We start from the raw sequence: 15,045 nt of genomic DNA, 5'->3' as shown, positions 1-15,045 counted from the left end.
AAGTTCCAACCAAAAGCTTATTTTACAGAGTTAAAAACATATTTTAAAAACTTATTATTCTACAAAAGATTACAGTTTTATTTTTTTTTAATTTTTAAATGTTTATTTAAATTTATTTCTAGGAGAGAGAGAGAGACAGCGTGAGCAGGGGAGGGTCAGAGAGAGAGGGAGTCACAGACTCTGAAACAGGCTCCAGGCTCTGAGCTGGCAGTCAGCACAGAGCCCGACGCGGGGCCCGAACCCACGAACCGCGAGATCATGACCTAAGCGAAAGTCGGACGCTTAACCGACTAAGCCACCCAGGCGCCCCAAAAGATTACAGTTTAGTAGAATAGATTTTATATAATCTATCTGAGCCCACTGAGCAAATGGAGAATAAATGCTTAGGAAGTGGGGGCACCTAGGTGGCTCAGTTAAGCATCCGACTCCTGGTTTTGGCTCAGGTCATGATCTCACTGTTCCTGAGTTCAAGCCCCATACCTGGCTCTGTACTATCAGTGCAGAGCCTGCTTGGGATTCTTTCTACTCCTCCCCCATGCATGCACATGTGCACACATGCACGGCTCTCTCTCTCTCAAAATAAACAACCTTTAGCGGGAAAAAAGCTTAGAAAGTTAAGAGAAATGGAAGAAATTTTTATTATAGAAAAGGAACTAAATGGAATAGATCTTTTTCCCCAATTAAGTTAAAGGGTACTTTAAGATTAGTTGGAACATGTTTCTACATGTTAAGTAATGTACAAGAGAAAATAAAAGAGGGCAAAAAAATTAATGCTTTTTAACCTTGTGCCTTCTTCTACATTAAGAGAGCAACTTCTTAAAGACACAGAACTCGCTTGTCGGTCAGTGTACTGTGAAGCATGGGATACCCAGAGACCGTGTGGGTTCAGTTCCAGACCACCACAACAGAGCAAATGCCACAATACAGGGAGTCAAATGAATTTTTGGCTTTTCTAGTGCATATAAAAGTTTACACTATAGTGTAGTCTATTAAGTACACAAAAGCATTGCACATACTTTAATTTAAAAATACGTTATTGCTAAAAAAAAAAAAAACGCTATCTATCATGTGAGCTTTCAGCAAGTCTTAATCCTCTTTGCTGGCAGAGGGTCTTAACCTCTATGCTGAAGGCCGCTGACTGATCAAGATAGTGGTCGCTGTAGCAATTTCTTAAAATAAGACAACAATGAAGTTTGCCATACTGACTCTTCCTTTTACAAACAATTTCTGTACAGCATGCAATGCTGTTTGAACTCCCTTACAAATTGGGGTCAATCCTCTCAAAATCTACTGCTGCTTTATCAATTAAGTTTATGTAATATTCTAAATGCTTTGTTGTAATTTCAACAATCTTCACATCTTCACCAGAAGTCGATTCCACTCCAAGAAACCACTTTCTTTGCTCATGTATAAGAAGCAACTCTTCTTCTGTTCAAGTTTCATCCCAAGATTGCAGCCGTTCAGTCCCATCTTTGGTCTGCACTTCTAATCCTAGTTCTCGCTGTTTCTGCTACCTCTGCAGTTACTTCCTCCAGTGAAGTCTTGAACCTTAAAAGTCATCTGTGAGGGTCAGAATCAACTTCTTCTAGATTCCTATTAACGTTAATATTCTGACTTCTTCCCAGGAATCACAAATGTTATTAATGGCATCTAGAATGGCGGCTCTTGGCTTTCCAGAAGGTTTTCAATTTACTTTGCCCAGATCCATCAGAGGAATCATGATCTATGGCACCTACAGCCTTATAAAACAGATCTCTTAAATAAAAAGACTTGAAAGTAGAAATGGCTCCTTGATCCATGGACCACAGAATGGATGTTGTGTTAGCAGGCTATTTCATCTACACTGAAAATCTGTTATTGAGTGTAGCCACCTTCATTAATCATCTTCTATCCTCTATCTTCTGGATGACTTGCTGCAGCTTCTACACAGCAGTTGTTGCTTTACTTTGCTCTTTTAGGTTATCAAGACGGCTTCTTAAACCTCATTAACCAACCTCAGCTAGATTTGAACTTTTTCTTCTGCAACTTCTTCACCTCTTACAGCCTTCAAAGATTTGAAGAGAATGAGGACTTTGCTTTGGATTGGGCTTTGGCTTAAGGGAATGTTGCAGGTGGTTTGACCTACCCAGACCACTAAAACTTTCATCATATCAGCAATAAGGCTCTTCGGTTTTCTCACCATTCATTGTTCACTAAAGTAGGACTTTTAATTTCCTCAAGAGCTTTTCCTCTGCAGTCAAATCTTGGCTACGTGGCACAAGAGGCCTACCTTTCAGCCTGTCTCAGCTTTGGACATGCCTCTTCACTAAGCTTAATCATTTCTAGCTTTTGATTTAAAAGTGAGAGATGTGCAACTCTTCCTTTCACTTGAACATGCCATTTCAATATTGGGTCTCAGACAACCGAGAGACCCAAGGAGAGGGAGAAACAGAGGAATGGTTGGTCAGTGGAGCAGCCAGAACATACAACATTTATTTTTTTATTTTTAATTTTTTTTTATGTTTTATTTATTTCTAGGAGAGAGAGAGAGAGAGGAGAGACAGCGTGAGCAGGGGAGGGTCAGAGAGAGAGGGATTCACAGACTGAAACAGGCTCCAGGCTCCGAGCTGGCAGTCAGCACAGAGCCCAACGCGGGGCTCGAACCCATGAACGGCGAGATCATGACCTAAGCGAAAGTCGGATGCTTAACTGATTAAGCCACCCAGGTGCCCCAGAACATACAACATTTATTAATTTCACCATCTTATATGGGCACAGTTCATGGCATCCCAAAACAATTACAAAGATCACTCATCACAAATCACCCAAATATAATAATGAAAAAGTCTGAATTATAGAAAAATTACCAAAATGTGACACAGACAAACTGACCAAACACTGTTGGAATGGCACTGACTCACTACAAACATTCAATTTGTAAAAAATGCAAAATCTGCCAAGTGCAATACAAAATAAAGCATAGTAAAACAAGATATGCCTTTATTTATGGGTATGGCTAGTGAAACATTAAAAATGTTGTGAAGCGGCAGCTCTAGAAATCTTCCTGTAAAAAGGCTGGCATGTAACCTTTGCCCCTTCTTACATCCTGCAGTGTGGAATGAGCTGCAACAGCTGGAGCTTCAGCTAGCTCAATGAGGACACTAGGCAATGAACAGTATGGAAAGAGCCAAGGGGTGGGGGAAGGAATGAAGACTAGACTGGAGGGCTCTCTTAACCGCAGGGTTTGTTATATGCAATTGTTAAAACTCATCAAACTGTCTGCTTAAAGTATGTGCACTTTACTGTATTCATTATGCCCCAAAAGAGAGAAATACCATGAGGCTATACCAGCCCTAGACTACCTATCTGAATTTTAATAAGAGAACTCTGTTATTTAACCCACTGCTAGTTTAGGTTTTCTATCACTAATACACTCTTCATAGAACAATATGTATAGGAAAAAAATCAAGTGAAAGTCAAGATGATAGTATGCAGAATATACTTATGTTTTTTTAAAAAGTGGGGAGAATAGAATTGCTGCATCCAGTGAGGGGGAAAGTGTGCCCGACAGGAGAGGAGAAAACTTACTTTTTACACCTTTCGCATTTTGAACCATGCAAACACATTACCTACCCGAAAAAATAAATGTTCTTTAATCCTATTAATTCTATTTAATTTTTTTGAAATTTTGATATATGCAAATTTTAATGATTTCCTTGAAGACTTATATTGACTTTCGTTTCGCATCAGACTAGTTACCCCAAAAACCATTAGACACAGAAATGACCAAAAAAACGCTGGAAGTGGGGAAAAGGCAAGGACAGTGCAGAGAACTCTTCTTCCCAGGAAAAAAGAAAACATTTTAACCAAAAACAGAAGCATTGGGGTCATTCTACTGCTAGAAATATATTATTTATCTTTTAATTTCTCATTATCTGCTTTCATTAAAAACAAACAAAAGCAGCTAGCTAAATCAAAAAAGGCCAACAGGCTTTTTCTCTGATTAGCTGAAAAAAATCATACAAAAGGTTCTTTCTTGCTAGAGAAGTATAGATTATGAAGAGTTACAAACAGTAACTGTGAAAGTTTGTGAATCAGGTTAGAAACAGAAATAAAATGAAGTTTTCTGTGAAATTTATCAAACTGACCTTCCATAGTTTTCTTAACACTTAAAATTTGCATATGTTAATCCTGTTACCTTTCTCATGGTATAAACAATGTAATAAATTTTTACCTGATTCTACAGGAAACAAAGATGAGTAACTGCTGGACTTATTCAAGAAGCCAATTAAGAGGGGTTTTTTTTAATGTTAAATAAACATTTTAAAATCATAAAAATTATAAAAATATTTTATACAATGCGGTCTTACAAATATATGCAACTAGAATGTAAAGTTATACTTTAATTTGAGGAAAACTTAATAAAAGAAAAATATGAACTTTCCAGAAGTTAATATATTTTAGGGGTGCCTGGGTGGCTCAGCAGGTTAACTGATTTTGGATTAGGTCATGATCTCAGGTCACGATCTCACAGTTTGTGACATTGAGCCCCGTTTGGGCTCTGCGCTGACAGCCTAGGGCTTGCCAAAGATTCTCTCTCTCCCTCTCTCTCTGCCCCTCCTGCGCCTGCACTCTCTCTCACAAAATAAATATTTAAAATATTGATATTTTAGTAAATAAATATCCAAACAAAAACAATCTTATTTAATGATATTTGCCAAAAAGGGAAGAAAAACCCACGAGGTGTTAAACAGTAAGACAAAAGAATATATTCTTGAAGACCACTACTTGCCAAAGATTACATAGAAGATTTGTAAAATAGTGCTAAGAAAAAAAGTGACAGAAGTTAATTAATGCATTTAGCTTAATGCCTGACATCTAAAACATACTGCACATTTTTTAAGTAAACGAATGTTTATAGGCAAGCCTTGAAATTCTACAAGTTAAAAATGTTGGTATATAGCTATTCTACCAAAATAACCGTATAACATGTTATATACCACACAGGCAAATTAATGATAGGATTCCTAAAGCATAAAGCTGTATGATCTTCTTCAGACATATTTTCAGGATCCAATTTTGTAGTCCTCTTTGTAGTGCTCCAAATGAGTTAAAACATTATGGATGGCAGAAAAGCTCTTCATCTAAAAGACTGCCTAACCTAGAGAAACATATCCCCTAGGGCTAAAGTGACTAGTGTGTAGAAAGTGCCAGAACCTCCAGAGAATAATCCTGATGACTGAACTTGAAATAAAATCTCTTGCCCTACTTAGGAAACAAGTTTGCCACTCTTGGTTCCTGGACAGTAGAGCAAATGTGTCTTTTGAGACTTCCTAATCAAAGTCAAATTTAATCTTCAGAAACTCTAATCAATAATTCCTTACTATACAAGAATGATCTTAAAGGTTTTCAAGCACACTACTTTATAAACCAAATTAAATTCTTTCATTTTCAAGAAACAAATGAACATTCCAATACAACTTCTACAACTGAATCTGCTAGATGTCTAAGTTAACCAACAGAGTAGAAAACAAGATAGAATTTCAAAAAATCTAAAGCTATCAATTTAAATAGCGCAGGTATATCCTTAAAGATAAGTGCGGGCAGAGGGGTGGAGGGAAGCTAGGTCTTTAACGATGTAATTTAGAGACATAAGATATGAAGCTTAGGATTTACTAAGGGAGATATCCTAATATTACACATGAAACAATTAGAGAACAGTAAACAACAGTATATGATGAAGTGCTAAAGTGCTAAGTGGCTGAGTACTCAATACACACAGTGGGAGTTGGGAAAATAAACTGCAGAGGGATTGAAGAGCCCAAGGAGGTTTTATGGGAACAGGCTCCTCAGAATGAATGATTACATCTGAAGAAATGGAAAGGGAAGGCAAACCTAAGGAAACTACCTAACTGAACCCCAGGTTTGTTGCAGGCAGTCCTAGAAACATGTGAGGAATAAAGATGGGATAGACTACCTTAGGGAAAGTCTTAAAAGCTAAGGGGTGCCTGGGTGGCCCTTCCAACTTTAGATTTTGGCTCAGATCATGAGCCCCTCATCAGATCCACGCTGGGCGTGAAGCGAGCTTAAGATTCTCTCCCTCCTGCTCCCTCTGCTGCTCCTCCACCTGCACACGCACTCTCCAAAAAAACAAAAATAAAAATTTTAAAAAGCTGTTAAACGTGGTGCAGGAAAGTAACATCCCAGTGGGATTTTTGTTCAATTAACCCAGCAAGTGTACAAAAAAACTGAAGAGAATAAATAATGGATTTGTGAAAACTATACAGAGACAATTAGAGAAATCCAAACCCAGAATAATCTATTGGTCTAGATCTGTTCTATCCAGTACAGAAGCCACTAGCCACATACTGTTATTGAGCATCTGAAATTACTAGTCTGAACTGAGATGAGATTTACATTGTAAAATGAAAATCTTCACATGAAAAAAAATGCTACCGATCTCATTAATTTTTTATACTGATTACATGTTGAAATCATGGTGTTTGGGACATATTGTGTTAAATAACATATTAAAATTATTTTCAGCTGTTTTTACCTTTTTAATGTGGTGAACTAGAAAATTTTTAATTACATATGGCTTGCATTATATTTCTACTAAACAGCACTGCTCTATGGTTATCTCAATTTTTCTGACCTTCCCATTCCTATTATTTGAAACAATTTTAACATGTACCCACATAAATATGTATATACTTCTAGGGGGTGTCTGGGTGGCTCAGTCAGTTGAGCGTCCGACTTCGGCTCAGGTCATGATCTCACAGTTCATGAGCTGGAGGCCCGCGTCAGGCTCCGTGCGACAGCTCAGAGCCTGGAGCCCACTTCAGATTCTGTGTCTCCCTGTATCTCTGCCCCTCTCCCACTCATGCTCTGGCTCTCTCCTTCAAAAATAAATAAATATTGGGGCGCCTGGGTGGCTTAGTCGGTTAAGCGTCCGACTTGCGCTTAGGTCATGATCTCGCAGTTCGTGGGTTCGAGCCCCTGTGCTGACTGCCAGCTCAGAGCCTGGAGCCTATTTCAGAGTCTGTATCTCCCTCTCTCTCTGACCCTCCCCTGCTCACGCTGTCTCTCTCTCTCTCTCTCCTAGAAATAAGTAAAAATTTAAAAAAATAATAAATATTTTAAAAATTGTTTTTAATAATAAGTATGCATATACTTCTATATTTTACATATATGCATGTACTACTGAACTTTTAAGTTTTACTACAGTATAAAATATACATAAAAATAAATACTAAAAGCATGAAAAAATAACTGTAAGTTCTAAAACTTTTCTTTTTGCAACCCAATGGACTATCCCATATGCTCCAATTTGGAGGCCCAGGATGTCAACAGAGACTTTGATCAGGGAAAGACAAATCCAAATGAAAAATTCACTAAAATTTGATGACTGGTTGACTATGGGAGCAAAGGAGAAGGGATGAATTAAGGATGACATATTGGATATCGACTGTTTGCTACTCAGCATCCAGTGGCCCCTGAATTTTCCTCAGGAAAAAAAAAAGCTAGGCCATGAAGCTGGTTAGGTAGGAATGAACTCAACCTCGGCTCCAGGGGTGGGTTCAAGCTGGCTAAACCAGTTACCAAATCTTATTTGGCCTGAGTTGGTTCAGAAATGTCAATATAACCCAAAGTCATTTAATAAGATGCACAAAGACATTTGCTAGGGTTCCTGGGAAGAGAAACTGTCTTCTAGCTATAGTTCTTAAGCTGAAGCACACAGATCCCTCAAAAGGTTTGGGCATAGAACTCAGGCTGTCTAAAAGCTCAGATGAGGGGTAGAAGGTATCTTTAATTTTACTGAACTTAATTTAACTGAAATTTAGCATGCTCTTTTGTGAATTCAGTCAACAGACTACAATATTAGCAATACCAGTCACTCTGTCACCAGCAGAAATCACACATAGTTTCATACCACATTATCAGTGGTTGCAGACACCTATAAATAATGCCAATGTTCATCAGTTTGGAAATTCTTAGACCCATACTAAATCTTATTACTTAACAAAGAAGCACACACCACCTTATAATTTTTTTAAAAAATATCTTGATAATGGTATTTTAATACAATTGTTTCTCTTTGTAGACCTATGTATTTTATTTTAAAATAATCACAAAGGCCCAGGGCGCCTGGGTGGCTCAGTCGGTTGAGTGTCCGACTGGCTCTATGATCTCACTGTCTGTGAGTCTGAACCCCTCATCGGGCTCTGTGCTGACAGTTCAGAGCCTGGAGCCTGCTTCCAATTCTCTCTCTGTCCCTCTGCCACTCGCACTCTGTCTCTCTCAAAAATAAATATTAAAAAAATTTTTTTTTAATAATCACAAAGGCCCTCAGCAGGTGTTGATGCAATATGATTTCTGCCCAGTGCTCTGAATGTCAAAGTGGAGAAATTTAACGAAGCCTGGGCAAAATGGCAAGAGTAATTATAACTCTCTTAAGGTAGCCAAATGCCTTACCACCTAATTAGTGCCCCACATGAATGAATGAACAAGATTCCCACTGTCCCTACCTACTATCCAGAGAGAACACAGCATAGGGAATAGGGAAAGAAGACCCTGTTGAGCTAGGCTCTAGTCTGGCATGGTTAAGTGACATGAGAGGTGTAAAATAAGTGGAAGGCAACTGCTGCCCCCCTCCTCCCCACAAAGTGGGGTGGGACTGGCCTGCCTTGAGGGCCACCAGTGAAACACTATTACTCTTGTTTAAAAAAAAAAAAAAAATTAAGGGCCGCCTGGGTGGCTCAGTCAGTTGAGCATCCAACTCTGGCTGGGGTCATGATCTCACGGTTTGTTGAGTTCGAGCCCCACATTGGGCTGGATGCTATCAGCAGAGAGCCTGCTTTAGATCCTCTGTCCCCCTCTCTGTGCCCCTCTCCCACTTGCTTGTCTCTCAAAAGCAAATAAACACTTTTAAACAACTAAAATGAAAATAAGTAACCCAGAAAAGGGGTCCTGTGGCCTTCAGACTGTCAAAGGGGTGGGTGAAGGAACAAAGTCAGAAGCCCTGCCCTACAGCTTCTGCTGAAGCACTCACCCTTCCTCTCTGGATGTGATGGCATAAGGACCTAGAGCTTGAGCTGCTGACAAACATGCTGGGACCACAAAGGGACTGACACACCAGAAGCAGAGCTCATTAAATAACAGGAAAAAGAGAAAGGTGAGGTCTGATCACATAAGTAAGTACAAGTGGATAAAGCTTCCCTCTGAACTTTTCAATATTATGAGCTAGTAAATTTGAGTCAGTTTTCTGTTATAGCCAGAACACAAAAATCTAAATGGTACAACTGATGGCAATAGTTTCTATCTCAGGAAACTAGAACAATACCCATGGTCTTTGCACAGAAAGAGCAAAATCAGAAAAGACTTTGTTACACTGAGGGAATCTAGGGAAAAGGAGTTTCGTTTTTCACAAAGTGAATGTCACTTAGTACTCATCCCAACCCATTCTCACCTTCCTGTTTTAGAGGCTGAACTAAAAACTACATTTTCTAGATGCTCTTTAAATTAACGTTTCACATTTGACCTAAGTGCAGCTCAGCAGACATACTTGCATAAGATATGGAGGGCAGAAAGTAACACGTAATGATAGTTCTGCCCGAGGAAGTTAAACAACTACTTCTTCTTTCTTCTTCTTCTTTTCTTTTAAAGGTAAGTATGGTGGCAGCAGCTTTCTGACTCAATAGCATGGTCCACAATGGCAGTAGCCCCCGTAGCAGGCAAAGTCCGCAGTGTCATTCTGGGGACTGTTCCCAGAAGCTTCATCAACTCTGTTCATTCAGCCCAAATGCACATCTTTCTTTCTAAATAAATCCCATCTACTACAACTACTTAGAACATTTAAATGCTCTTGCTACAGACTCTTGAACAAGTACGAAGTAAACAGGGACACACAAAAAGCAGCATCCTGTTAGCAGTTAGAAACCTAACAAGGGTTAACAGTTTACAGATACAGATATAGCAAAGACCTGGAAAGAATTATAATTGAGAAGCCCAAAGGGCTAAGGGCCAGATAACAAGGAGCACAATAAAGAGTTAAGACAAAGCTTTCAATAGGTTAAATCTGGAAGAGAAAGAACTGCCAGCAAAACTGAGAATCAGAGATAGGCAAAGAACCAAGAAAGAGGAGGACTCAAAAAATGAAGAAGGCGTCTACACAATTAACTACTAGAGATGACAAACAAGAGAAGAATTTAATCTGTTTTTTACATTACTTCCTTCTTCAAAAATTATCACTAGATATAGAATAATGTTTATACTCACTCCAAAATTGGGTCCAAATCACCCTTGTCTGCTAGTGTTGCTCAATAAAATAACTTCTAATTTCTAATCATACAGTCTATTTAAATTAAAAACAAAACAAAACACACACACAACTCTTCTCTGGATCACATTCACACCTAGCACAATGCTACTCAAGTGTGCTAACAAAGCTGGCCGTTTGAACAGGTAGTTTCAGAAGAAACTGGTGGAAATAAGGCTGCAGGAGATTAAAAAGTTAATTAAATTGACTTAGAAGGTACATGAAATAAATGTTATAATGATGGTAATGTTCTATATCTTTTTTTTTTTTAATGTTTATTTATTTTTGAGAGACAGAGCAGGAGTGGAGGAGGGGCAGAGAGAGGAGACCCAGAATCTGAAACAGGCTCCAGGTTCCAAGCCGTCAGCATGAAGCCCAATCGGGACTCGAGCTCACGCGCCGTGAGATCATGACCTGAGCCGAAGTCAGGCGCTCAACCAACTGAGCCACTGAGGTGCCCCAATAATGTTCTATATCTTGACAAGGCTACAAAGATGTATGACTTTGCCTAAACTATGGGTATGATATACATAAGATCTGTACACTTTATTGTATATAAGTTTTACCCTAAAAAACAAATAATTCATGATGGGCACAATAAGTATTTAGGAGTAAAATATACTTACTTTGAAACACAACAAAATAGAAGATGGAATGATAAATATATAGAGGAAGAGAGGGGGAGGGTAGGATGGATAGAGAAGTATATAAGGCAAAATATAAATTACAGAATCTAGGTTTTCAAGTACTTAGGTATTCAGTTGTTCAGCAAACAGTTCTTGCAACTTTTCTGTGATTAGAATTTTCTATAATAAAACGTCAGGGAAAGAAAACAAAAAGTGGAAATGAAGGCGTGAGTTTGTCAATTTAGGAAAAGGAAGGAAGGAGGGAGGGAAGGAGAAGGAAGAAAAAAAAGGAAATGATCTTAGAGAAGAAAAAGAAGGTACATACAATGCCTGTGAGAGTGGGATATCTTCCCTCAGCCTCTAATTTTAGACTGCCTACACAGACTAGTTCTGGCCTTAGGCTCTTGTTCTTGACTCAAAGAAACTGCTCAGTTGCTAAACTCCATTCATTTCAGAGTAATCCAAATCTGTGGAGTCTAGACCCTTTGCCTGTATGATAATCTATTCCGCATTCTTTTTACCTGAGTTTCTAAATACCTCCTTAAACTGACTTTTAGGTAAGACCTCTGGCCAATCTGGCATATCATAAATGGTCACCCTCTTGATCCGATTCTGGCTCCTTCTACCCATAGGGCTCCATGGCAAGGAAATATTAAAACAAAAGTCAAGGATCCTTGCAGCAAGGACAATCCATCTGCACGTCACAGTCCCTGGCTGAGTACCTCATACAGAGGCACTCAAAAAATGTCTGTTGGTTGAATGAAACCCATGCCTTACAATATATTTAAAATTATTTAATCACACATATTAATGTTTAGTTTCATATTTATACCTACACTGTCCTGAGGGTAGGAAATGTATGTGGTAGGATTCTGGAGTTGAATATTTAAAAGGAGATCTGGAGTCTCCGCTATGGAGAGCTAACTAGAAGATGGAATTGGAAATTAAAGGCTGATAAACTCTTTAAGCTAAAATTAAGAAACACCTACATTCTAATCATTAGTACTTTCCTAGATAATATAGCATGTTCATCAGCTTCATGATGAATACCATAAACATGAACTATAGAGAACCTAAATTATGCAAAGATAAAGATTGACAGGAATTCCATTTCCAGATGACCTTAATGCATTTGGAGTTAATCTGCTCTTTTTGTTGTTGTTGTTGCTTCCAAAGGACTGTAAATTATGCACTTGCTGAATTTTGCCTTTGTCACACATGACCTAACAAGGAAGGCATTCATCATACCATAGTAGCCTCCCTCAAGTATCTGGTTCTAAACAGCTGCAAATTTTGGAAGATCACACTAAATGATGTCTCTAATGATTAGTATGTTCTCCCCCAACAAATATTAAACAGGATTAAGGCTTACTAGAACATCGAAACTGTCCAAATTAAACTGAGCATAAATTTAGGTTTAGAAAATAAAGTAGAAATTTTGTATAAGAATTTAAATTCTATGTTTTAATAGAATTGATCCAATAAACCTATCTAAAGAATTTGGAAAATTCATAAAATACAGCACTTTCATTTCTTCCTATTTGCTTTAGCTGTCAGAAAGATGCCGTAATCACTAATGAGTGGTTGATTTAGTCCCTTCAAATGCAGTAACTGAAGAAGATAACAAAATATTTTAAACACGATCTCAAATAAATTTCCATTCATAAGAAGTAAAAGCTACTTCCTAGACCCAAAACTTCAGGGCCTGGTTCTTTGAAGTCTGGTCTGGGTCTTTGAAGAAAAACATCTTGCCAAAGATAGAAACAAGCTATAAAAATGTTCCAGAAGAGTTATAGCTTGTTAAATAGTTAAACAACTATACATATAGGCTGGCTTTTCTATACCTGTCATTGTTCCTCAATCACATCAGAATACACTAAAGACATTATTCTCTAGCTATTAACTCATGTTCCATTAGGAAAAAAAAATCGTAACTACTAAGCACAACAGAGGAGGAAAAAGCACTGCCAGGAAGAGACTACTGTATTATCATCATTTATATGTCTTTCAATTCACATGCAGTTTGACTTTCATCCCTTCCCATACACACAAGTACCATACACTTAATTTACACAGAGCCACATAGCCTGCCCCCAAAAGGCTACTTGGAAAAGACCTGTACAAGTGTCTTTCTAAATCTCCTTCAACTTCATTACGTAGTATCTTGCCACAATCCTTTCATCTTAGAGTAGGTTAACTAAAACCTTCAATATTAGCAGTTTCATGTTAATTTGGTACCTATCAGTCTTGAGGATTCAAAGGTTCAAATTTTAGAGCCTTCAATCAACATCATCACCATGTAATTTCTAATTTCTTAAATGAAAACAAAATAACAGTTTTCAGTACTACACATAATTCTGTCAAATTTCCAAGGTATGGTGAGGATCAAAAAGAAATTTATAAGAAAGTCTTCTTTTGTGAACTTCCAGTCAAATGCAACAGTAATTAATGAGGGTAAATTTTTGCTTTCATTTACTGTGTTAATGTACGCAGCACAACTTCCATCCACATGTTGATGCAAAATTCAGAGAGACAATACTTATCAATCACCTTTAAAGAGCAAATGGAGAAGAGGAACTATTAACAACCGGAAAAAAACTACCATTACAAATCAAGGTCAATGAGGAAGGACTGAGGACTGCTACCCACTTCCTGCTGAAGACCCTATACTGTAATTATGCTTCAATTTTGAGGCAACTAACTTTCAAACTAGATTCTATTTAAATGATCCTGTAGAGAGAAAAAAAATTATATTGATATGTTGAAATACCCGAAGAGGGTCAACAATGGCAAGTGACTAGCTTCTCTTCTGGCCTGATCTCCTTTGAAAGCTTTGGAAGAAAAACAATATTCACAGACAAGGCACTTTAAAAAAAATTCTAGGGGCGCCTGGGTGGCTCAGGCAGCTAAGTGACTCGATTTCGGCTCAGGTCATGATCTCACAGTTTGAGTTGAAGCCCCACATCAGGCTCCATGGTGAAAGCGCCGAGCCTGCTGGGGATGGATCCTCTCTCTCTGCCCCTCCCCTGCGCACACTCCCTCTCTCTCTCTCTCAAAAAAAAAAATAATAATAATAATAATAATAAACTTTTTAGAAATAACATAAAAAATATAAAAACTCTGTATTTTCATATTTGAAAACAATACAGACAAAATCTGTTACCTGTCCAGACAAGCAGTCCTGGAATCTGTTATTGTCACGGCCCAGTCTTAGTGGGAAACAGCCTGTTGGTGAGTTATAACCATAGGAAACCCTCAATTATCCGTCATAGTACAAGACAAGAACAACCTAAATAAATTAAATCGTCAGGTAATTATTACTTAAAAAGAATGCTGGATTAATTCAAACCTCCCTCCTTACCCCTCCACCCCTTTAAAATAAAAAAAGTTCATTTAAGGTCCGCTCTGCCTTTCTAGCAACTCCCTGACANGCAAACGGAATTATCAGCACTCCAGCTGGTTCTATTTCCTCAGCAATTCCAATCACAAAGCATCAAACTAGGAGTTCAGCTTCCTAATAGGCGTTCCCTCACATTAAACGCTCAACCCTCCCCAAACCTCCTGATTTACATTTTTCTACATCAAACGTGTCTTACTGAACTGTACTAACAATGCGTGTTCGAAATGAAGTTAAAGAACTTGACAACTATTACAATTGTGAAATGCTGATATCAAAGCACTTTCTATTCAAATCCGCGGCGATTCCAGGCGTTGATAAAAGCCTGAACTTCCTTTTTCTCCCCTCCTGGTCTTCCCCGCCCTTCCGCGCGCCAAGGTCCCCCCCGGGGTCTGCAGTGACATCATAGCCCATCTCTTGGACACCTCTGACGTCACGGACACGAGGACCCAGAGCACTGTGACTTCATCGGTGATTAGGGCCGACCCGCAGTCGCCTTGCGCCTGCCCAGAGGCGAGAGGAGCTTCAGAGCCCCGGTCCTGCCCGGTCCCAGAGGAAGATTAAGGGCAGGCGTCAGCTCACCTGCGCCGTGACGGAAAGGGCAGAGTGGCCGAGCCCGGGCGGGCGCGACCAGGCGAGGCGACCCCCGCCCAGGGCCCGACTTCCTCACCGGCCGCGGGTCCCGGAGGTGAGAGAGCCGATCCAGTGCCTCCTCACGGCCTGGG

General features: G+C 38.9%; 1 protein-coding gene across 9 annotated transcripts in view; it reads right to left on the bottom strand.

Annotated features, from left to right (window-relative positions):
• Positions 1-15,045, bottom strand: part of FBXO34 (F-box protein 34) — an 84,258-nt gene that overhangs the window by 69,050 nt on the left and 163 nt on the right. For 5 of the 9 annotated variants that reach the window (XM_077768363.1, XM_077768336.1, XM_077768390.1 and 2 more), the window contains exon 2: positions 14,087-14,148. The exons of 3 other annotated variants lie outside the window; for them this stretch is intronic. The gene's annotated coding sequence lies outside the window, so the exon portion shown is untranslated. Of the gene's footprint in view, positions 1-14,086; positions 14,149-14,902; positions 14,988-15,045 lie in introns of those variants that run through there. One more of the 9 variants, XM_077768414.1, reaches the window with a different exon arrangement.

Source organism: Crocuta crocuta, unplaced genomic scaffold, assembly GCF_008692635.1.
Source record: "Crocuta crocuta isolate KB4526 unplaced genomic scaffold, BGI_CrCroc_1.0 scaffold10, whole genome shotgun sequence".
Lineage (NCBI taxonomy): Eukaryota > Metazoa > Chordata > Mammalia > Carnivora > Hyaenidae > Crocuta > Crocuta crocuta.
Note: the sequence above shows the minus strand (reverse complement) of the source record. Positions and strands in the feature narration are given on the sequence as shown.